At 40.0% G+C, this 24,501-nt stretch overlaps 1 long non-coding RNA gene across 1 annotated transcript; it reads right to left on the bottom strand.

Moving 5' to 3' along the window:
• Positions 1–1,699: 1,699 nt before the first annotated feature.
• Positions 1,700–24,431, bottom strand: LOC141580955 (uncharacterized). The gene is made up of 3 exons (XR_012513383.1): positions 24,382–24,431; positions 23,235–23,276; positions 1,700–2,268 (listed from the first exon to the last, which is right to left on the bottom strand). It is a non-coding gene; the product is annotated as an uncharacterized LOC141580955 (long non-coding RNA).
• Between the last annotated feature and the right edge of the window lie 70 nt (positions 24,432–24,501).

Below are 24,501 nucleotides of genomic sequence, written 5' to 3'. Positions count from 1 at the left end.
ACTGAGTTGCCTGGGATAGCAATTGTATAATGAAACAACAAATACAGTCACTTGGTGGAGTTTAAACCACACAGAGAAAAACCCTCTCCTTAAATTCCCTAAATTGTAGGATGCCTGGAATCTTCCCGGGCTTCGTCAAGACTGGACAGCCCTAGCTGGGTTGTATTAGATATGTGGGCACAGAGCGTATGTGCAACTGCCTGAAAAATGGACCGGCAGCTATGTCATAGGCACTATCAAACTCTCTTTCTTCTTATTGCTCGTCAAGACAGGTGAATTGTTAGGCTACCCTGTTTGTACATCTCCCCCAGAACCAAGAAGCCTGTCTGTAGGAGATTGGAGAGATAATGAATGGCCTCCTAAAAGGATCATACAATATTATGGGCCTGCTACATGAGCACAGGACAGCTCATGGGGATACCAGACCCCAATTTACATGATCAACTGCATTATCTGGTTACAAGCTGTCTTAGAAATAATCACCAATGAAACTGGTAAAGCTTTAACCCTTTTGGCCTGGCAAGAAACTCAAATGAGAAATACTATTTACCAAAATAGATTGGCACTAGACTACTAGCTGGCGGCCGAAGGAGGAGTCTGTGGAAAATTCAGTTTCCCAATTGCTGCCTGCATATAGATGGTCAAGGCCAGGCAGTTGAAAATATTTTAAGAGATGCGACAAAACGAGCCCATGTGCCGGTGCATGTTTGGCATGGGTTTGACCTTGCATCTATGTTTAAGAGATGGTTCTCAGCTCTAGGAAGATTTAAAACCCTCATAATAGGTGTGGTGCTGGATAATAGATACATGCTTGTTGCTCCCCTGTTTATTTCCTGTAATTCCTCCAGATGATTAGAGGTTTAGTCACTATTGTAGTTCACTAAAAGACTTCAGCTCAAGCATATGACATGAATCATTATCAATCAGTATCATTTAATGACCGGGATAGTGGAGACTGAGAACCCTCACTAATAAATAAGTGAAGTTCTCAAAGTGGGGAAATGAGGAAGGAGATCCCCTTCCCTCGGCCTGTGCTTAGGGGAAAAAGAGGAAATGAAAGTTAAAAGCCAGTCAGATAAGATCAGTGGAAGAACCAGTTGGGCACAGCTGACCAGGTCTGGAGGTTAAAAACTAAACCCCTTGCTCCTAACTGCAATCCTATCTATAGATTATAGGCATGGTATGGAGGAACCTCATCCCGGAAGGCATTGTTCTTACTCAGCTACTCAAGACCCCTATCCAGTCATGTCCCCCATGCTTGCTAAATCAATCACGACCCTCTGATATGTGCACCTCTCATATCTCTTAGATTGTGAGTTTTTAAATAGGCCAGGATTTTCTTTGTTAGGGAGCTCGGTTGTTGAGGCATCTATACCTGCTGCAGCTCCTGACCGAATAAAACTACTGCTTCCTTCCCTGTTCATTGTTCATTGTTCAAGAGGTTTGTTTGCGGCCGCTGCTGCTTCAAGGGGAGCTGGCACGTCATACAGCAAGAGAGGGAGCAATAGAGAGAGAAGGAGGTTCCAGGCTCCTTTAAACAACCAGCTGTTGCAAGAACTAAGAAAGCAAGAACCCATTCCTAACCATGGGGAAGACACCAAGCCATTCTTGAGGGATCCACGTTGGAGATCACATTTCAACATGAGACTTGGAGGGAACACGTTATCTAAACACTTTCAATGTCCACTTGTCTAAGTGTCATCCCTATCCTCCCCTCAGGGACCACAAGCAACTTTTTTCCACTGTCCCTTATCACCCTGGAGGTCCATGAGGCCAGCTGTCAGGGTGTTTCGCTCAGAATTTGCTGGCTGGAATGGATGCTGAGTTTTTCCATGAAACTTAGTCTTCCCAAGCTCATCCACTGAGAAGTAAGGCTAAGTCCTTTCTTGTCTTGGCTCCCATAAACCCCTATTAGATTTGGAGTTTTCTCCCTAGCTCGACATGGCCTGGGGGGAAGTGGAGCCAGGGGCCAGAGACACAGGCAAACTCATTCTTTTGTTCTCTTCTCCTCTTTGAAGTTCTTTCCCCAATTCAAGCAAACTCTTTTACCTTCTTCTTGTGTGGTTGGAAATGGGCTCTTCATCTTTCTTTTCCACACGGATTGTTTATGGGTAAATGTTGTGTCTTCTGCCTTCAGCCATTCGATCCTGATAATAAAAGCTATGTTTCTGGAATTCAGAAAACATTTTCCTCTTCAGGTGCTGTGGCTCTCAGCTCAAGTCTCTGCTACTCCAAGCCTTTTTGCCTGTAGCGTCTCTCTGACTTCCTCTGCAGTATAGATGAAAGAAGTTACAGGTGCTGGACCAGTGAGAAGAAATGGGAGGATCAAAGGAAATGTAAAGAAAGAAAACTTCAACTGGCATTTCAAACATTACCCACTATACTAATATATATTTTAGGTTGGCAGTACTGTGTGGGATGAAGTGACCCCTCTATGGAACCTAAACATCTTCAGTATAGTTTATATTTTTGCAAATATTTGGTTTGAATTGTTTTTCATTGGAAATCTAGAAAAAAGCTTAGGTGTAAGTCTGAGATGACATAGTACAGAAGAGCAGCAATGGAAACCTCGAGCTTACATTGACTTTAAGCATATAGGCTCCCTTACACCCATCTAAAAATCTGTAGACATGTGAACTTTCATGTGATATTGACTGTGGACTCAAGCTCATTATGTCTCAGAGTGAAGATCTCCTCGTTGACATCTGGGTTAAATAAGAAAGGGCCAAAAAATGTTAGGTAATTACAGTAGTCATAACAGAAGTAGGAACTGTGGTGGTAGGAATGTTCTTGAAGAATCAGATATTCCACTGTGGACTGGCTGGAGAAAGAACAACGTGAAACAAGACCAGCACAGAAGGCATCTTTTCAGCGATGCTGGCGTAGGGTCCTAGGGGAGAGAAATGGAAACTGATATCCTAACTTACCTAATACTACCTATAACTCATTATCTGCAACATAAATTAGTGCTCTCAAGGGCCTCAACTGGTCATCAATCAATGTCTGGTTTGCTGACCTTCCAAGCAGGCGATAACACTGGGCATCTGTTTAGATGTGTTACTATGATTGAATACTTTGGGTCTGTCTGAAAGGGGATAGGATAAGTGTATTAGACAGCGTTCTCCAGAGAAACAGAACCAACAGGATATATTAGTTTCATCTATAGATATGGATATACATCATATATATATATGAAATTTATTTTAAGTAACTGGCACACACGATTGTAGGAGTTGGCAAGAACAAAATCCATAAGGCAGGCTTGCTGCAATTTTGGCAAAAGTTAATGTTGCATTCTTGACTCCTAAGGCAGTTTTGAGGCAGAATTCTTTCCTCTTAGGGGTTCCTCAATCTTTTCTCTAAAGGCTTTCAACTGATTGAAAGAGGCCCACGCATTTTCTAGAGGGTAATCTCATTTTCTCAGTGATTTAAATGTTAAACACATCTGTAAAAATACCTTCACAGCAACATCTAGACTGGTGTTTGATCCAAAAACAGAGCATCATAGCCTACCAAGCTGACATGTAAAGTTAACCACCACGATAAAGGTTTTTATTTTCTTTAGAGTAGAAACATCTGAGTAGGGCACACTGAGAAGACAAGGACAGGGCTAATGACCTCGTGTTTGCCTCTCTCTCCTTACTTAGGCTTCAGCAGCAATGGAAGCAAGGGTGAGCCCCAAACTAGAAGAGCTTCTTGATAAATTTTGTGGACTCTGGGCTCAGGTAGAGCTGCACTGAGGCTGAGAAATTAAGACGTGACCCAAAGTTGGGAAGAGAGGCGTCCTCCTCACTTCTGTAGGAAACCCAGCATGGCACTGGCCCTTCAAAATGGTCAGTCTGAAAGTTCTAGAAAACAACACTCTTGGCATGGATGTTAATCTTCTCACTGAAGGGCCCAGTGGCACTGGCAAGGATGAGGTATCCCCCAGTTGGAGTTTTCATAGGGCAGAATCTGGAGTGTGAGGATAACAGGTATTCCCGGGCCTGTCTGAGCAAGCCTCTAGGAGTGCCTAGACATGCCCGAGAGGAGGTTTTCTGGAGACAAGAATTTGTGTGTCTTTGTTTTGTTTTGCTTATTTGAGACAGGGTTTCGCTCTGTCACCTGGGCTGGAGTACAGTGCCGCCATCTTGGCTCACTGCAATCTCCGTGGCCTGGGCTTAAGCGATCCTCTCACTTCAGCCTTCCTGAGTAGCTGGAACTACAGACGTGTGCCACTATGCCCAGCTACTTTTTTTGTATTTTTGGTAGAGATGGGGTTTCACCATTTTTCCCAGGCTGGTCTTGAACTCCTGAGCTCAAGTGATCTGCCCCCACTTGGCCTCCCAAAGTTCTGGGATTACAGGTTGAGCCACTGCGACTGGCTGGAGACAGGAATTTTTGAATGAGCAAGTGGAAACAATGGGTCAGTGGAGGCCATATCCACAGGCTGGAAAGACCTGAAGACTTTTGGGTTATACTCTCCTTCACAGACCGTGAATTCAATTGGTCTCAATAAAATTTTTGTGGATTTTGTAAGAATTCTCACAAATATTGTTATCTGTATCCATATGATATGGTTTGGTTCTGCCTTTGAACCCACATCTCATCTCCAATTGTAATCCCCACCTGTCACGGGAGGGACATGTAATCCTCACATATCAAGGAAGGGAGGTGATTGGATCATGGGAGTGGTTTCCCCCATGCTGTTCTTACGATAGTGAGTGAGTTCTCCTGAGATCTGATGGTTGTATAAGCATCTGGCATTTCCCTTGCTCCCACTTCTCTCTCCTGCTGCTGCACATGAAGAAGATCCTTGCTTCCCCTTCGTCCTTGGCCATGATTGTAAGTTTCCCCAACTATGTGGAACTGTGAGTCAATTAAACCTCTTTTTTATAAATTGACCAGTCTTGGGTAGTATCTTTATAGCAGTGTAAGAACAGACTAATACACCATCTATAGATTGAACTCCACCTAATAATTAAAGTTAATAGTTCAGGGTACAGGGTGAACAAAAGCAGGTCTGTTTAGGTATACTGCATAATTGTATAGATGAGCATATTAACTTTATACTTGCACAAAATCTGGTCTTCTGTCAAACTGATAGAGCTGTCTTAGTTTAATTAACACAGTAAGTGATTTAGTTTTTATGAATAAGAGCACGTGATTTGGAGTAAGATAATCATGAATTTGAATTCTTGTACCACTTTGACACCTTTGTGACCTGGATTAATTACTTTTTTCATCTCAGTTTCTTTCTCTCCTGATGAGTCTATTATGAACCGTGGACTATAGTGAGGACTCAATAAATAGCAGTTGTTAATGTTATTGCTTACTTCATCCACTATGATTTCCACTATTTTCCCTTAAACTTTAGTTGACATCAATGAAAGTGAGAGTTAAATATGTGCTGTGGCTCTTAATCTGGGTGGGCATTTGGAACCAAGGGACAGGACAGGGGATAGGGTGCTGTTTTTGGCTGTCAAAATGATTGGGCATTTTTGCTGGCAATAAAATAATAATAGTGCTCAGAAATCAGGGATGAGAAACAGTCTGCAATTTGTGGGTCAGCCTTGCGTGATAAATTAACTGTCTCATCCAAACTATCACTAGGGTCCATTAATGAGAAATGCTGTGTTTTCATTTCTGCCTTTTTTGAGCTAGAAAAGAGAAATGAAATGGAAGAGGAGCTGAGCCCAGCAAGAAGGGTTTGTGAGAGCTTGAATGTGACAGGCACTCTTCCATCTGCTTAGAATTCATTACTCTTTGATTCCTCACAACTCAGTTATTAATTCCCATTTAACAAGTGAGAAAACTGGGGCACAGAGGTTAAGCACATTCCAGGCCTGTAAGCTGAAATGGGAGAGCTAGTATTCAAGTCCAGGCAGTTTGGCTTGTGAGCCTCTATTGTATTATAATGCCTCTCAAGAAGGTGAAATAAAGTAATACAAAAGCAAAAACAATTAAATGACATAAAATACCCACTGCGGGGTATAAATGGTTTTAGAATTTCCAATGATGAATGAAAATTCTTCATTTTATTTAAGCCCAAAAATGAAATGATTTGCCTTGGTAGTGCCTCCCATTTCTGGGTTTTTTTTTTTTTTTTTTGGTATAAATTTAAGGGTTACAAGTGCAGTTTTATTACATGGTTATTTTGTGTAGTGGTGAAGTCTGGGCTTTTATGGCATACAGTGCACCCATTAATTTTTCATCATCCACTCACCTCCTGCCTTTCCCACCCTCGAGTCTCCAATGTCTATCATTTCACATGCTATGTTGTGTGCACACCTAATTTAGCTCCTACTTATAAGTGAGAACGTGATATTTGTCTTTCTGAGTTGTTTCATTTAAGATAATGGCCTCCATTCCATCCATTTTGCTGCAAGACATTATTTCCTTCTTTCTATAGCTGAATAGTATTCCACTGTGTATGCATATCACATATTCTTTATCCATGCATTCATTAATGGACACTTAGGTTGATTCCACATTTTTCCTATTGTGAGTAGTTTTGTGATAAACATAGAAGTGATTATTTTTCAAATAGTTTTGTTATAAACATGCAGGTGTCTTTTTGTATAATGATTTTTTTTTTTGCTTTGAGCGGTTATAGAGAAACCAGTTTGAGGAATTTATTAGTAATCTCAGTGGTCCCATGTGCACTTTGTTACAATTTGCAAGAGATGTCTCCTCCTCTCAGTGCAGTGAACATACTCTCTCTCTCTCTCTCTGTGTGTTTGTATGTGTGTGTGAACATGTATTTTTATATACTCTATTTATAAAGATAAATTTATATTGAAGGAGTATTCATTCTGCATAGCATTCTAATGAAAGTTTGATATTACATTTTTTTTTTTAGAAAATAAAAGTATACTTTATTGATTGAAGGGTAAGACAAAAGAGTAAAGGTAATAATGGACTTAAAGCAATCTGCACTTCTATTACATTCTATGATGACCTCAATTTGCAGACTTTGAACTTTTACTTATCAACTGATGAACACACATTTAGAATTGTCCCACAGTGATCTTGCTGGCCAACTGACATATTACTTTAAACTATACTGCTTTCTTGGTTTGTCTACAAGTGTTCGTGCAGTTACGTGAATACTGAATATATTCTTGAATTTTACAATTATTTTTAATAAATGGTAGTAGAAAAATGAGATGAGTTGTATTAGTCCATTTTCATGATGCTGATAGGGCAATTTACAAAAGAAAGAGGTTTAATGACTGATATGGTTTGGCTCTGTGTCCCCATCCAAATCTCATCTTGTAGCTCCCATAATTCCCACCTGTTGTCCTGGGAGGGACCTGGTGGGAGATTATTGAATCATGGAGTGGCTCTTTCCTGTGCTGTTCTCATGACAGTGAATGGGTCTTACAAGATCTGATGGTTTCAAAAACAAGAGTTTCCCTGCAAAAGCTCTCTTTGCCTGCTGCCATCCATGTAAGAAATCACTTGTTCCTCCTTGCCTTCTTCCATGATTGTGAGGCCTCCCCAGCCATGTGGAACTGTAAGCCTCTTTCTTTCTTTTGTAAGACACTCCTTCTTTTATAAATTGCCCAGTCTTAGGTATGTCTTTATCAGCAGTGTGAAAATGGACTAATACAATGACTTATAGTTTCACATGGCTCAGGAGGCCTCACAATCATGGCAGAAGGCAAGAAGGAGCATGTCACATCCTACATGGATGGCAGCAGGCAAAGAGAGAGATTGGTCAGAGAAACTCCCCCTTATGATATTGTCAGATCTCATGAGACTTATTTGCTACCAGGAGAACATCATGGAAAAGACCTGCCTCCATGATTCAATTACCTCCCACTAGGTCCCTCCCATAACACGTGGGTATTCAAGATAAGATTTGGATGGGGACACAGCCAAACCATTTCACTAGTAATATGACAATTGTAGCATATATAGTTAAATATGATAAGGCATTTAGCTGTAGTTTCAATCATGTACTTTTTGAACTTTCATTTTTCAAATGTGTATTAAATTGTGAGGAAAAAGAAAAAAATTAACAAAATGTGTACAATTCTAAACATAGATTGCTGAAATTTACAAATCATAGTTGAGGTGTGCTAATGATGGAAATGGAAAAATATTTAAAATTAAGGATTGGGAATTAGCACTGAAGACACTCCAGAAATTGAAAGCTATAAGGAAGCTCACAGAGCCACTGCCAATGAGATGGCTAGTAGAAGCTTCCTCCTTCAAAGCCCAAAGTAGTCAGATTTTTGACGTCATTGATAAATATCTCAATAGAGTCATTGAGCATTGTCACTGTCTTCTGTTCAAACCTAGGCATTTTCTTCCCTAGAAAGCTTCTTTTCCTAATATTAAAACAAATTGCTTTTGTTTCATGTCAATGTCATCTCTAGTAACCCAAGTGAATGAGAATCAAGGCAGGAAATTACTTTAGAAAAATATTTTTCTTTATGCATTCGACCTACTTTTTTGGGATTTAGAGGCATTATGCATCCTGTAAAGAGACAAATAGTATTCATTCATACCATTAAGGATATGGTAATTTAAAAACTTTTCTAGTAATGGAAGTACTATTGCTCAGTTTATTGTTCATTCTATTGTCCTACTTTAGTTTTCAGAGCTTCTTGAAATACAAGTTGAGTCACTAAATATAAGGTCATGGGGCATTCATTGTTGAGTGAGTCTTTTCTCATTTATCTTTTGTTTTATTCTTTAATTCAAAAATTTTAACATTTAAAACAATGATTTCAAAAGTGGACAAGAATACTATCAGCTAAACTAGAGTAAGATCCATTTTTCTCAATATTCTGAAAAAGTTAATGTAATTATCTCTATTTAATGTTTTGCTCTTGTAAATTTTCTTAAAATCTTTTGTGTTCACTGTTTCCAAGATCAAAATGAATGAAAAACTGCTAACAAACATGACTATGAAATTCACGAGGAGTAAGCTAAGGAAATGGATACTTCATTGACACATTATTGTGTTGAGATGATTACATTCTATACATGACTATAAAAACAGTCATATATATACATATATATATATGTGACATGTATATGGATATAGGGTTACATATATATGCATAGGAACTGGCTTGACCTTATATTTCAGGAACAGACCTCCTCCTTCTACCTTAGAAATAAAAGGAGGCACTCCTTATATATATAAGAGTGTCTCACAAGATCTGATCTATATATAAGAAGTGCCGGCGCGGTGGCTCAAGCCTGTAATCCCAGCACTTTGGGAGGCCGAGGCGGGTGGATCACGAGGTCGAGAGATCGAGACCATCCAGGTCAACATGGTGAAACCCCGTCTCTACTAAAAATATAAAAAATTAGCTAGGCATGGTGGCGTGTGCCTGTAATCCCAGCTACTTAGGAGGCTGAGGCAGGAGAATTGCCTGAGCCCAGGAGGCGGAGGTTGTGGTGAGCCGAGATCGCGCCATTGCACTCTAGCCTGGGTAACAAGAGCAAATCTCCGTCTCAAAAAAAAAAAAAAAAAAAAAGAAGTGCCTCCTTTTATTTCTAAGGTAGAAGGAGGAGGTCTGTTCCTAGGGTTACATATACATATGTAACTCTATATCCCGGTAGCATATTGTTTCACAGTCTTCACAGACTATGGAATCTAAATAACTTTATGACTCTTTTAGCCTAAAAATGTAAAGAAAAAGAGTTGTTATTGGTCTTCAAGAGAAGCCATCTCTGATGGCACCCCTCCCACTTGAGAACTGCCCAGGCTACCAAGGCTCTGGAGTTCGTAGAAGTGCCTCCTCTTGTTTTGAAGGTAGAGGGAGGAGGTCTCTTTCTAAAATGCAAGGTCAAGCCAGTTCCTACGCATTTCGCTGTAGACATATTATAAATGGGAGTTAGCTACAGTGTAAGTAGTAGCAGGATTAGTATCATTGTTTGTGGGATGGCCCAGAAACAGTCATCATTTGTGAAGTTGGAGCAGTGAACAAGATTTTTACAACATAACTTTTGCATTATAATTCATTTATAAGTTGATTCTTTCTCCTTCTTAAGTCCATTTTGTGCTGCATAGAATGCCACAGACTGGGTAATTCATAAAGAACAGAAATTTATTCTCTCACAGTTCTGGAGGCTGGGAAGTCCAAGATCAAGGTGCCAGTAGGTTGAGACCTACTCTCTCTGTCTCTAAGTGTTGTCTTGGATGCTGTGTCCTCCATAGGGGAGGAATGATGCATCTTCACATGGCAGAAGAGCAGGAGAGACTGAGTACCCCCTCCCACAAGCCCTTTTTATAGCATCATTGATCCATTCATAAGAAGGGAGCCCTCATGACCTAAACATCTTCATTAGGCCCAATCTCTCAACACTGTTGCATAGAAGATTATGTTTCTAACACCTCAATTTTGGGGACACATTCAAACCACAATATTGATTATCCTTGCAAAATGGCTGAATGTTTAGGAAAAAAGCACTGAAAATAAACTTGATCTGCTCCACCAGAAATTAATGGGATTTGTGCCATGTTAAGTGCTTTAAGAATGTCTTTGCAGTGGCAACACAGTCAACTGCTACTGCTGAATCCAATTGCAAACATAGGTGGTTCTCAGCAAGTTATATCCAGATCAAATCCTTGTTATTTCACCACTTTGAACAAATATTCTTCACTGCTTTTGTTTACAAAAATATTCTCTCTGCCAAAGAAGAGAAGAAAGAATTTTCTTGCAGAGCCAGCATTTGAAATTACTCATTATCTCCACAAGAAAACCCTAATATAGCCCAAGAATAACTTTTAACATCTGTTTATAAAGAATCTGAGTTTGTCCTGGTGACAAGATCCATATTTATATACATTTCCCCAATATTTAGCATCTATATCAAAATTAAAAGGATGTATAGGGTTAAGGTAAGGCTTTATTAATTATGTAAATTCTATTTTCTCAAATATTGAAGATACATTTGTTACCCAAATACCAAAGATGCATTTCAGATTTATTATTAAAAATTAAAGCTAAATTGAGTAATTTTAATAGAACATTGTCTTTAAAGCACCATAGAACATTGTCTTTAAAGCCAACTGGACTCCTAGAAAAATCTTCGGATTTTTTTTTTTTTGTTGTTGTTGTTGTTGTTATAAAAACAGCCTTGCCAAAAACTTGACAGCTCAGGAGGAAACGCCCTCCTCTTTTCTTTTTCCTGCTCTTGTTATACATTTGGGATATTTGGTTTTATTGTTTCCTCATGGCAAATATGCCTGATTTTGTTCTTGAAAAATAATAACTGGGCTCAGAAGGATTATTTTTGAATTGAAATTTTAGTGGTGGGTCTCTCAATTATTTAGTGTCTAATTTATGATTTGCTAAAAAAAAGTATTCTCTACAAAAATTTTTGCTTTGATTCATGACACTATGATGTAATTATTGATTATGATTGGTTTTTATTTTAAATGTCTTTTTTTTTTTGAGATGCAGTCTCACCTCACTCTGACACCCAGGCTGGAGTATAGTGTAACCTCTGCCTCCTATGTTCAAGTGATTCTCCTGCCTCAGCCTCTGTAGTAGCTGGGATTACAGGTGCCTGCCACCACAACCAGCTAATTTTTGTGTTTTTTAGTAGAGCCAGGATTTCATCATGTTGCCTGGGATGGTCTTGAACTCCTGACCTCAAATGATCTGCCCACTTCAGCCTCCCAAAATGCTGGGATTACAGGCCTGAGCCACTGTGCCCAATTTGAAATGACGTTTTAAAAATACACGTTCTTTATAATTATTAAAATATGCAATGTGAATATTTGTAAAATGTTTTTTAAGTTAAAATTGAAATCAATCACAAACCCACCACCCAGATATAATTGTTGTACCTGTTTATTCCTTTTTCTATTTTCTATCTTTATACACACACACACACACACACACACACACACACACACACACGTTTTGAAACAAAACTTAGGTCATACTGTATACATACTTTTGTATCCAAGTTTTTGCTTAAAATATTGCCATGAGCATTTTTCTAAGTCATTAAATATCCTTTGAAAAAATTTTAAAGGCCACATCATATTGTAAATATGGCCACACCACAATTTATTTAATAATTCTATTTATTTTTGCTATTGTTTCTAATCTTTCACTATTCAGAATGTGACAAGAAGTCCTAACTGGACTAGAGCTGGGACCCAGATGCTTCCAGATTGTTGGGTTAGCAAAAATCCTGCCTCCCACACTGCCCCACCACTTGTCTATTAGAATACAATTATTTTCACAGGAGCCGAAGAACTTTCTGAATTTATAAAAACTTGAACCCTGAACAGATATTTGCAATTATCTGAAGAATTAGCTAGTCTGTAATGCAGGCTGCTTACCATCTGCTCCACAAAGGTCCTAACTTCACCCAAAGAATGAGATCAATTCATCACAACTGCAAATGGGATAACCATGAAGAACAAATTCTAGCATCAGGATTTGATGTCAGAGGGAGAATGGAGGAGGCACTGGGTGCAATGGGCTCACTAATCTTGGAATGCATCCCATTCATACACCATGTGGGGAATGGCAATGTGCATTAATGGAAGGGCTATGGACTCTGACACTTTGGTGACCCAGAAACTCTGCTGTGGGGCAAATCCTAAATTAAGAATGTCCTGACTTTCACTTCTCAAGAATATCTGCAGTGGGCAGGTCTCTGGCACTCACGTACAGAGGCAGCTTTCTGACTTCACAAGCATTGAAGAGAGCATGTTTTCAGCACTGTTGGTGACTATAACCACAGTGAAAGTCACAATATTGGCAATGGCGGTGACTAACCATCATGGAAGCTAAGTCCCAGTCAATAATTGGCACAGAAAAACTGTCTTGGTGGGCCCAGCTTGGATCACCATGATGGGAAAAGAAAAAAACTCTTATATTCTAGGAAGTGAACATCATTAGAGTGGGAATTCTTCAAAATGAGTGTGAGTTTGATTCTTGAGTCATGAGCTGAGGTAGCTTTTTAGCTTCCCTGACATCACATGCTGCAAATTCCCCACAGCTACAGTGGCAGTAGAGAGGAGCAGCATGTTTTAGGTCTTCCTGCCAAGGAATCCTGAGCCAGTTGACTAGACAGCAGGGACTCACCAGGATTGGCCTGTGTATACATGTTGGAAATATTTATTAGGAAATATTAGGAAGAAGATGACTCTATCATGAAGATGGAGGCTTCAGGCTGGTGATATTTTAGGTATTAATATTCATGTGACTGTACTTATAAATTCATGAAACAAAGTATTTAGATTTCATAAAAGCTGTATTATGATATGTATCTGCAAGGCCATAATCAGTACGAGGAAGAAAAACTACTGTAAGTATTTGTATTAGTCAGCTAGTGCTGCCATAACAAAATGCCACAGACCAAGTGGCTTAAACAACAGAAATTTCTTTCTCACACTTCTGGAGGCTAGAAAGTCCAAGATCAAGGTCCAGCAGGGTTTAGTTTCTTGCAAGGGCTCTCTTCCTGGTTTGCAGAAAGCCACCTTCTTGCTATCTGCTCACCTGACTGAAAGACGGAGAGCTCTGTTGTCTCTTCCTCATCTTATAAGGGCACCAATCCTATTGGATTAGGGCCTTACCCTTATGACCTTATTTAACCTCTATCACCTCCTATCAGGCCCTATCTCCCAATACAGTCATATTGGAGGTTAGTTTCAAAAGACAAATTTTGTGGGAACACAAACATTTCATCCATAACAATATTTTAAACCAACAGAATTTAATGCAAGAGATTACAAAATTGAGAGAGGAAGAAGAAGGAGGATAAGAAGGAGGAGGAGGAGGAGAAGAAAGCTTAATAATAAGAAGTACCATACAATGGACCGTCCTGTTTGTATAGTTACTGAGAATGTCACTATGTCACTGAAGCGATGCCCTATGGTGAGTATTTACATGGGGCACAAGTATTTTAATACTCTGGGCTCTTTTGAAAGATCCATCCCTAAATATTTTCCTTATTTCTCATTGCTGATCTCAAATTTTGCTCCTTCCCAGTTCTGGGCATTAAACAAAATGCTGGTCACCCGCCTCTACTTGGCATCAATCTGCATATGTGGCCATTTATCCTTCAAGAAATTGAAATTTCCAGAAAAACTGCACAGTTCTGCCCACCTGGAGTAGTGTCTTCCCTTACATCCTTGTTGGTCACTCCTGAGCAGAGCTGTAATGCAGCAGCATTCAACTTCTGGCTGCTTTGAGTTTATTTTGCAGAAACATCTATGAATCAGGCTGGAATTTTTTCTTTTTCCATAAACTAGGTGCACTAAATGCCCTATAACACTGTACGTATGAATTGAGGGAGAGGTGGCATTGATCGACACTGGGAGAAGAAATGGGAATCTGAATCAGCTTCTCATGCAACTCAGTTGGATCTTTAGCATTCGCTTTAGTGGGAAGTCCCTTTTTTTCTAATTGTTTTTGAGACAGGGTTGCCTCGTCACCCAGGCTGAAGGGCAGTGATGTGATCATGGCTCACTGAAGCCTCGACTTTCCAGGAGGATCTCTTATGCCCTACTTCCTTCTTTTGTTCGAGTGGTTCTGGGCTGTGCTAAGTTTGCGGCATGGTGGATTAGACACTATTCAATCCACCAGTTCAGGGGCATCCTCTGCATCTTTTTATCCTGAGCACAATGGACCACCTCACACACATTAAGATGGCTGCTGTCAAAAAAAGCTAAAACCAAAACTTCTCCAGAAAATAACATGTATTGGTGATGACACAGGAAAATTGGAACCCTTCTGCACTGTTAGTGGGAAAGTAAAATGCTGCAACCACAATGAAAAACAGTATGACATTTCCTCAAAAAATTAAAAATGGAATTACCATATGACCCAGCAATTCTATGTCAGGGCGCATATGTGAAAGAATTGAAAGCAAGTGTCAAGGAGATTTTTGCACACTTACGTTCATAGCTGCATTATTCACAACAGCCAAAATGTACAAGCAACCCAACTGCCTACTGGAGAATGAATGGATAAACAAAATGTGGTCTATACATACAATGGAATATTATTCAGCCTTCAAGAGGCAAAAAATTCTGATATATGCTACAATATAGATGCACCTTAAGAATATTACGACACATGAAATAAGCCATTTTCAAAAGTACAAATAATATATGATCACATGGTATTTATGTGTGGTACCTAGAATTGTCATATTCATAGCAATAGAATGTAGAATGGTGATTGCCAGAGGCCAGTGGTAGGGAAAAATCAGGAGTTATTGTTTTGTGGGTACAGAGTTTCAGTTTTGCAAGATGAAAAGTGTTTTGGAGATGGATAGTGATGACAATTGCACAACAATGTAAATACAGTTAACACAACTACACACTTAAAATAATAAATTGTATGTATATTTTACCATATTTTAAAATATCTTAAAAGTTAACACAAGGGTACTGTATGGCTGGTGGTGGGCCATGCAGTAACCAACTATGTGTCTTCAGTTGGAGCTTGTCAGAGGCTCCATATCAACCTCTATCTGCTGCAGTCACCTTAAGTATATCTGGATCTGCTGAGATCAAAAGGCCACTGGGGCAGACCTGTATCTACTACAACCCAAACCAGCTGAAGAGCCTTTTCGTGCTCTGTGTCCTATACAGAGCTGAAAGCCTTTCTGGATAGCTCAGGAATAGGTTACATCATGTATTATTAGTAGGGCTGCAAAGTGAAGCAACTTGCCTTTCACATTGGAGATGCTATTTTAACATGCCCCAGACTACTGCAGATCTCTAGAAATTCACTGAGATGTCAGGACCATGAATTTTCCCAGAGTGCATTTCCCACCCTCTGATATGTGTATGCCTTACTTGGGCATCTGCCACTTTCTGTTCAACAGGTCTAATCAGCATGTTATTATCAATGTAGTGGACCGTGAGGTATCCTTAGCATAATGTACTGATCAAGGTCCTTGTAAATAAGTTGTGACAGATGAAAATAAACTGCTTATGATAATCTCTGCTCATTGAAATGAATAGAAGAGTTACTTTGGAAGAACTGCATCTGGTGGGAATGTTCAAATAAATTTTTACAAGAACCTCAAATAATTCGATAGAGGTAGAACAGCATGAGCAAAGACATACAAATAATTTGCAAGTGCAGGATATAGAAAGGGACTGCTTGACTAACTGTTAACATTTAAAAATATGTATCAAGCACCTGCTAAATGCCAGTGACTTACTTGGCTGAGTTTGTAAAAGACAGCAGTCTAGGTCTCAAATGACAGAATAAGGATATAATTCAGCAGGCAATTTTAAACCACTTGAAGGTTTTTAAGCTGGGGAATGATATGATTAGGGTTGCTTTCCATGAAGATTAATCTGGCAGCAGAGGCTAATATTCTAGCCAGGAGGAAGCAATGAGGATCTGAACTAGAGTCATAACAGTGAAAAGGGAAGAGAAGGATGGGATGGAGAAATGTAGCAGAGGAAACTACACCTGTCCTGATATGGAAGCCAGTAGGAGAGATGAGCCAAAAACAACTCCAAGCTTTTCAGCTTGAGTAATTGATATCAATAAAAGAAATAATGAAGTCAAGAGGAGGAGTTGGTAGTAGGCAGGAGACAATAATAAGGCTGATATTATTAAACTGAAGCACCTTGAGGGCAGGAACTGTGATTGTTTTGTTCAATACTTTTGTCCCCACTGCTTGGCATAAGACGAACACTCAATAAATATTTGTCATGAAATATGTCATATGCTCAATTTCAGTAAATTGACACATCCATCCATAACAAGGAAGTATAATGATCCCTCATTTTTGCTATTAATTCTATTTTTATTTTGGCCTACCTAAGGCATGAATAAAAATATAGGAAATACTATGATAAATACCCATATATATGCCAAGTACTCAATCTGAGGAATAGATTATTTTTTTAACAGATATTTTCTGTCTTAGTCCATTCAGGCTGCTATAACAAAATACCATAAACAGAATGGCTTATAAAAAATAGGAATCTATTTCTCATGGTTCTGGAGGCTGGGAAGTCCAAAATCAAGGCACTCACCAGTTCAGTGTCTGGTGAGAGCTTGGTTCTGGATTCATAGATGGCTGTCTTTTCACTGCAGCCTCACGTGGTGGAAGATGTAAGAGGTTTTTCTCAGGTCACTTTTTAGGAGGGTACTAATCCCATTCACGAGGGTAGTTTAGTAAATCCCAAAGACCCCCACCTCCCAAAGGTCTCATCTCTTAACACCATCACCTTGGCACTTAACATTTTAACATTTGCATTTTGGGGAAACATAAACATTCAGACCACAGCATTTTTTTGTCCCCATGCCTCCTGAGGTTCCCACTTTCCAAAGGTCCCATCTCCTGATACCATCCTCTTGGTTGTGAGGATTTCAACATATACATTTTGGGGAGACACAAACATGCATTATCATTACTCCATCTTACAGGTAAGAAGTCTAAAACTGAGAGTGGTTAAATAACTTGGTTCAGGTCATACAGCTCATACATGCTGGAGTTGTGATTTGAATATAGGTCTTTCTGCATTCAGAACCCATGTTCTTCACTATATCTGGTTTGTGATATGAGGGTTATTGATGGGACATTCAAGTAGAGGTACTCAGCAGGTAGATGGAAATATAATATGGCATGCAGGAAAAGAATCCAGGACTGGAAATACTAATATGGGAATTAACTGCATCCAAGTGATGGTTAAAAGGGTAGGGCTGGATAGTGTGGCTCAGCCTGTAATCCCAGCATCTTGGGAGGCTGAGGTGGGCAGATCATGAGGTCAAGAGATGGAGACCAGCATGGAAAAACTCTTGCCTCTTCTAAAAATGCAAAAATTAGCTGAGTGTGCTGGCATACTCCTGTAGTCCCAGTTACTCAGGAGGCTGAGGCAGGAGAATCACTTGAACCCGGGAAGCAGAGATTGCAGTGCACTGATATTGTGTCACTGCACTCCGGCCTGCATGACAGAAGAAGACTCCATCCCCTCCACCAAAAAAAGAAAAGAAAGGATAGAAGTTGGAAGGGAATAAGAAAAATAAGTGTCCTGGCTGGGTGCGGTGGCTCGTGCCTGCAATCCCAGCACTTGGGAGGCCAAGGCAGGTGGATCACTTGAGGTCAGCAGTTCAAGACCAGCCTGACCAACATGGCAGAAACCTGTCTCTACTAAAAAATACAAAAATTAGCTGGTAATGGTGGCAGGTGCATGTAACCCAACTATGTGGGAGGATGAGGCACAAGAATTTCTTGAACCCAGGAGGCGGAGGTTGCAGTGAGCTGAGATGGTGCCACTGCATTCCAGCCTGGGCAACAGTGAGACTCCTTCTCAAAAAAAAAGAAAAAATCAGTGTCCTGATGACACAGACTTGAACTTGGGCAGTGTGCCTTCCTAGAGCGACAACAAAATACAGGAGACTATTTTATTGTTACTTTAATTATTTTTAAATGTTAAAATATTTTATTTTAAAAGGTTTTAGTCTTATATTTAATCAACATATAATTGCAAATATTTATGGGATACAGTGTGATATTCCCCCCCGCCCCCAAAAGAGTTTCGCTCTTGTTACCCAGGCTGGAGTGCAATGGCGGGATCTCAACTTACCGCAACTTCTGCCTCCTGGGTTCAGGCAATTCTCCTGCCTCAACCTCCTGAGTAGCTGGGATTACAAACACGCGCCACCATGCCCAGCTAATGTTTTGTATTTTTTTTTTTTTGAGACGGAGTTTCACTATTGTTACCCAGGCTGGAGTGCAATGGCACAATCTCGGCTCACCGCAACCTCCGCCTCCCGGGTTCAAACAATTCTCCTGCCTCAGTCTCCTGAGTAGCTGGGATTACAGGCACACGCCACCATGTCCAGCTAATTTTTTGTACTTTTAGTAGAGACGAGGTTTCACCTTGTTGACCAGGATGGTCTCGATCTGTTGACCTCGTGATCCATGCGCCTCGGCCTCCCAAAGTGCTGGGTTTACAGGCGTGAGCCACCGCGCCCAGCCAATGTTTTGTATTTTTAGTAGAGACGGGGTTTCACCATGTTGACAAGGATGGTCTCGATTTCTTGACCTTGTGATCTACCTGCCTCGGCCTCCCAAAGTGCTGGGATTACAGGCTTGAGCCACCACGCCCAGCCCAGTGTGATATTTTGATACATGTATACACTGTGCGATGATCAAGTCAGGGTAATTAGCATATCCATCACTTCAAACATTGATCATTTCTTTGTTGTGAGAACATTTAAAGTCCTCTCTTTTGGTTATTTTAAGATACACGATACAGTATTGTTAACGACAGTCACTATACTATGGAATAAAAGACCAGAACTTATTCCATCCCTCTAACTGTAATTTTGTACTCACTGACCAATCCCTTCACATACCCACCTCTCCCCTATTTTCCCAGCTTCTGGTAGCCAGTATTCTACTCTGGAAATCTACGAGATCAGCTTTTTAAGATTCCACAAATGAGTGAGATAACACAGTATATATCTTTCTGTGCCCTGCTTATTTCACTTATCATAATGTCTTAAAGTTTCATCCATATTGTCACAAATGACAGGGTTTCATTCTTTATGGCTGGGTAGTATTCCACTAGATATCTCTACAACATTTTCTTTATTTATCCATTGATGGACACTTAGGTTGATTCCATATTTGGCTATTGTGACTAGTGCTGCAATAAACATGGGAGGGCAGATATCTTTTCAACAAAGTGATTTCATTTCCTTTGGATAAATACCCACTAGTGAGATTGCTGGATCATATGGTAGTTCTACTTTTAATTTTTGAGGAAGCTCTATACTGTTTTCTATCATAGCTGTACTAATTTCTATCCTGCCAATGGTGCATAAGGGTTCCCATTTCTCTGCATCCTCGCCATCATTAGTTATTATGACTATTATCTTTTTGATAATAGTCATTCTAATTGGAGTGAGGTGATATTTGGCTGTGGTTTTGGTTTGCATTTTCCTCAGGATTAACGATATTGAGTACTTTTTCACAGATCTATTGGTCATTTGTATGTCTCATTTTGAGAAATCTCTGTTCAGGATTTTTGTCCATTTTTAAATTAGATTATTTGGTTTTTCTGCTGTTGAGTTGTTTGAATTCCTTATATATTCTGGATATTAACCTCTTGCCAAATGCACATAGTTAGCAAATATTTTCTCACCTTCTATAGGTTGTCTCTTCACTCTGTTATTTCCTTTATTGTATAGAAGCATTTAAATTTAATGTAATCCCATTTGTCTCTTTCTGCATTTGTTGCCTATGCTTTCGAGTTCTTACCCAAAAAATCCTCACCCAGATCAATGTCCTGAAGAGTTTCCCCTATGTTTTACTCCAGCAGTTTCATAGATTTGGGAGGAGGCTATTTTAAAGCCTTGACTGTTGAGTAAATACTCTTTTCTTGCTGCCCTAGAATTTCCTTTTGGCTCCTAGAAAAAGGGCAGAGTTGACTGCAATCCACTGAGTGCTTTTCCTCCACATCTTTGTCACAGGGCAAGGCCAACAAGACATTGATACATTGCATCATTGGTTTATACAAATCCTGAAGGAAGATATGCTGCTTTTATTTTTTGCCAGGCAGAACCCCAAATGCAGCTCTGAGCCTATCATACTGAGTGATTCCAGATGAGGCTGAGCTTGTTCAGAGATGTGTTCCCTCCTCCACTCATAATATGGTCCACTTGGGTTTAATTACGCAGAATAGGATTGTTTTGAGTTTGTAATCATTAGCAATACCATCCCCAAAGAAACACGTTTTGGTTTCACTGCCAAATCAGAAGTTTGAGTTGCCTCAGGAGAAATGTAAGTATTCTGGAAAAAGTCTTGCAAGTGTTTTTGATAAGTATTCAAATCTCCTCAGGCCATTGAAGATAACAGGATTCTGGGAAAGTGCCCAGTTAATATCAAGTTTTATTTTAAAATTCTTTTAGCAATAGTATTTGCAACTGAATTATCTATATGATAAAAGTTGCATAAGAAGATATTCTCTAGAAGATGTTTGGAAATTTACAATCAAGTAGTTTAGATCTCTAATATGGGTAAGTGTCCCTAGAGATCTTTAAAGACATTATCAATTCCCTCTTTAAAAAAAAATCATAAAGACAAAGGTAGAGACAGTGTATTATTTTCACTTTCAAATTCTCTTTCCACTTCAATATAGCATAGACTATATCGACAAATGCTGGAAGGGAGTCCCAGATAAGGAGGACACTAAATCTGGTAATTGTGATATGGCCAACACCAAGGAAATAAAAGGCAGACCAACAAAGGTAGTGACAGAGCATGTGGAAATACTAAAGAAAGCCTCAAGAAGAATAGCCTACTTACTGCCTTTTTCCTATTTCTTCGAGAAAAATCAATGGATAGACTTAGGATCATGTACTTCTTTAAGTTTGATATTTGGTGTGTCTGGAAGGAACCGTAGTCCAGAAGGTAGGCTAGGCTAAATTGAGCTTTAAAGCTCAGTGGCTTTATGTGACAACAACAACAAAAAAGTGTTCTTTTCACTCACAAAAGAATCAGCTGGGGCTTTCCACAGTAGTTCTTGTAATAATATAAGCTATTTTTGTCTCATTTCATTCTAATACTAAATAGTTTGGGGCTGCAGTTACTTCAAACATGAAGAGAAAATTCATTACCATTATTTTCTCTCTCTCTCTTTTTTTTAAACAGAAAATTCATTATCATTACTCTCTCTCTCTCTCTCTCTCTCTCTCTCTTTTTTTTAACAAAGTCTCACTCTGTTGCCCAGGCCTGAGTGCAGTGGCATAATCTCAGCTCACTACATCTGCTGCCTCCCGGGTTCAGGCAATTCTCCTGCCTCAGCCGCCTGAGTTGCTGGGATTACAGGTGCGCGCCACCATGACCGGCTAATTTTCACATTTTTAGTAGAGATGGGGTTTCACCATTTTGGCTAGACTGGTCTCAAACTCGCAAACTCAGGTGATCTGCCCTCCTTGGTCTCCCAAAGTGCTAGGATTACAGGCGTAGGTCACTGCACCCAGCCTTTTCTCTTTAATATCAACATGTGACCTCCATATCATCAAGACAGGGGAAGAGAGAAGAGAAGGGCCACACAGGGGCTTTGTAGGGGTTTGGCCCAGAATTGACATAAGCCACTTCCACAGTCCATTGGCCACAACCAGTCACATGGCCCCATTCGATAGCAAGGGGGTTGAGAAGTGTAGTCCCTGTGTTCCCAGGTAGAATAGGAGGGTTAAATATTGATGTGTACAGTAATACCTACCATTTCCTGAGGCAAAAATCCCAGACACTGATGATAAAATGAGGGCAACTACAATGAGCCCTCACAAGGGAAGAAGCAGTTTGGTGGACATGCAGGTAACTAGATCTTAACTCTATTGTCTGATATTTTGCTTGATGATAAAAATAGCTTTGTTGAAATACATTTATTTTCTATCCAAGAGTCACAGATAGTAGAGAAAAAAAATAGCCATTTTCCAATTCTGTGGACATAGGCTGATTTGGTATAAATCTGAGTGTGGCTCCATCTGCAAATTACATAGAGTTGGAATGATAAGCTTTTTTTCTCTTCCTTCTCATTTCTTGGTCTGGGGCCAGATGGAGAGATTTCTGCTTTGTGAAGACTCAGAGATGCAATATTCATCCTTCTGGACTACAGTTCATTTTAGACACAGCAAATATCAAACTTCAAGAAGTACATGATCCTAAGTCTATCCATTGATTTTTCTCGAAAGTAATAGGAGAAAGGGAGAAAGTAGACCATTCTTCTTGAGGCTTTCTTTAGCATTTCTCCAAGCTCTGTCACCACCTTAGTTGATCTGCCTTTTACTTCTGTGTGTTGGCCATATCACAATTATAGGACTTAATGTCCTTCTTATCTGGGACTCCCTTCAATCTTCCAGGATTTGCCATCATACCTTGAGTATGACCAATAGTTAAATAATGGCAATATTTTCTGAGTAAATGAATGGCCAGTTTTCTTTTTCTCTCTACTTAGGATGAATACAGCCAACCATTTCAACAATATACTCTCATTCTCTCACCTTACTGCCCTCCAATTCTTGCTACTTTTTCAATCTCTTCTTCCCTACTCGGTAGTGTTGGAAGAGCAAGGAAGCTTAGGGGGCTATATAACACTATAAGTACCAGAAAGTTCTTTGTGGTTGTTAGGGATCAATACAGTTTGTGATGTAATACCTTAACATTATGCTAAATTGTTCAGACTTACCTCCATTCATCTATCAATTAGTGTTTTTTAAAAAAATCTATTATAATAAGCAACAGGCCAGGAACAATTTCATGCAAAAATTACTCACCAAGTAGACTTTTAATCAGCTCACCAGTAGAAGAATAGAACCCTGAAAGCACAAAATTTCAATGTTATTTGCCTATTTAGAAGGTTCCCCTCCACAAAAGTACTTAAGATTCTTTGTATTGAAAGAATTTGGAGATGATAGCTAACTGAGATTATCTAGGCAGGCAATTTTCTCGTTTTACAAACGAGGAGACTGAGGCCAGTGTGTGAGTTGGCACCAGAGCACTCTTGACTCTATTCCTGCTGTTCTTCGGCAAAGGAGAAATTACGCCCTGGGTCAATCATGACATATGCAAATGGTGGTTTATAGTGCTAGTCCTAATTGCTTCCCAAAGTAGGAGGAGGATTAAATGGCAGAAGATGTGTGAAAGAGGGCCCTGGAATTTTGAAAATAAATTCAATACCATATTAATTATTTGTTGGAATACTGCAATGTGTCCAGGCATTGAACAAAAAGAGATAAGCAGAGTCTCTACGGAAAAATAAAATAAAATGAAATAAATCACAACCTGGCCTGCAAGATAAGAGGAAGGAAAAAATTGAACAGATATTCCAAGAACTATGTAATAGTCTATAAAATTTTAGTTATGGTGGAACATTGTACTCTTAGGGGTGCAAGAAAAAAAAGTAGAGGACGTTCTTCTCTTTGGCTCTTCTCAAGGGTCTTAATACTAACTATGGCACTAACTACTGCTAATGTCTCTAAGTAGGGAAATGGTACCGCATAATGGATGCTTTGTATCTCTATCTCCCAGTTGAGTTGGAGCTAAATAAAGATAGAAAATGAACACCCAACCCTGTGCCAAGGGAAAAGTTCGCCTCCAACCGTGAAGTCGCAGGTGGATGTGAGATGCCTGACAGCGCACTTAGCAGGGCGCTAACACTGCTGCTATTATTTCCACCCGCACCCGCAAGTGCTATGCCGGCCGCGCCTGGGCTGAAACACCTCGAGCCCACGAGACCGTCCTGGTTCTAGAGTGTCTGTGGCAGCCTTCTTTTCCGCCCCACCCTGAAATCCCACCTATCTTGGGACGCTCTGGAAGGAAGCCCCGGGGCGGTGTGGAGCAGTGTGTACTTCCCCACCTCTCTTCCAAGAGACCACACCCAACACAAGGCCCTCTTTGTGTCTCGGGGAACAGTGGCCTTACAGTGCTCCGCCGGCTGCCCCTCTAGAGAGGGAGCGAGAGGCCCTGGCTGCTGCGACTCCGGCAGGCGCGCGGCGCAGCGACGGCGCAGGTGGGCGCAGGCGCAGAGGTGCGCTCTCTAGG

This window comes from Saimiri boliviensis, chromosome 13 (assembly GCF_048565385.1).
Source record: "Saimiri boliviensis isolate mSaiBol1 chromosome 13, mSaiBol1.pri, whole genome shotgun sequence".
NCBI lineage: Eukaryota > Metazoa > Chordata > Mammalia > Primates > Cebidae > Saimiri > Saimiri boliviensis.
Note: the sequence above shows the minus strand (reverse complement) of the source record. Positions and strands in the feature narration are given on the sequence as shown.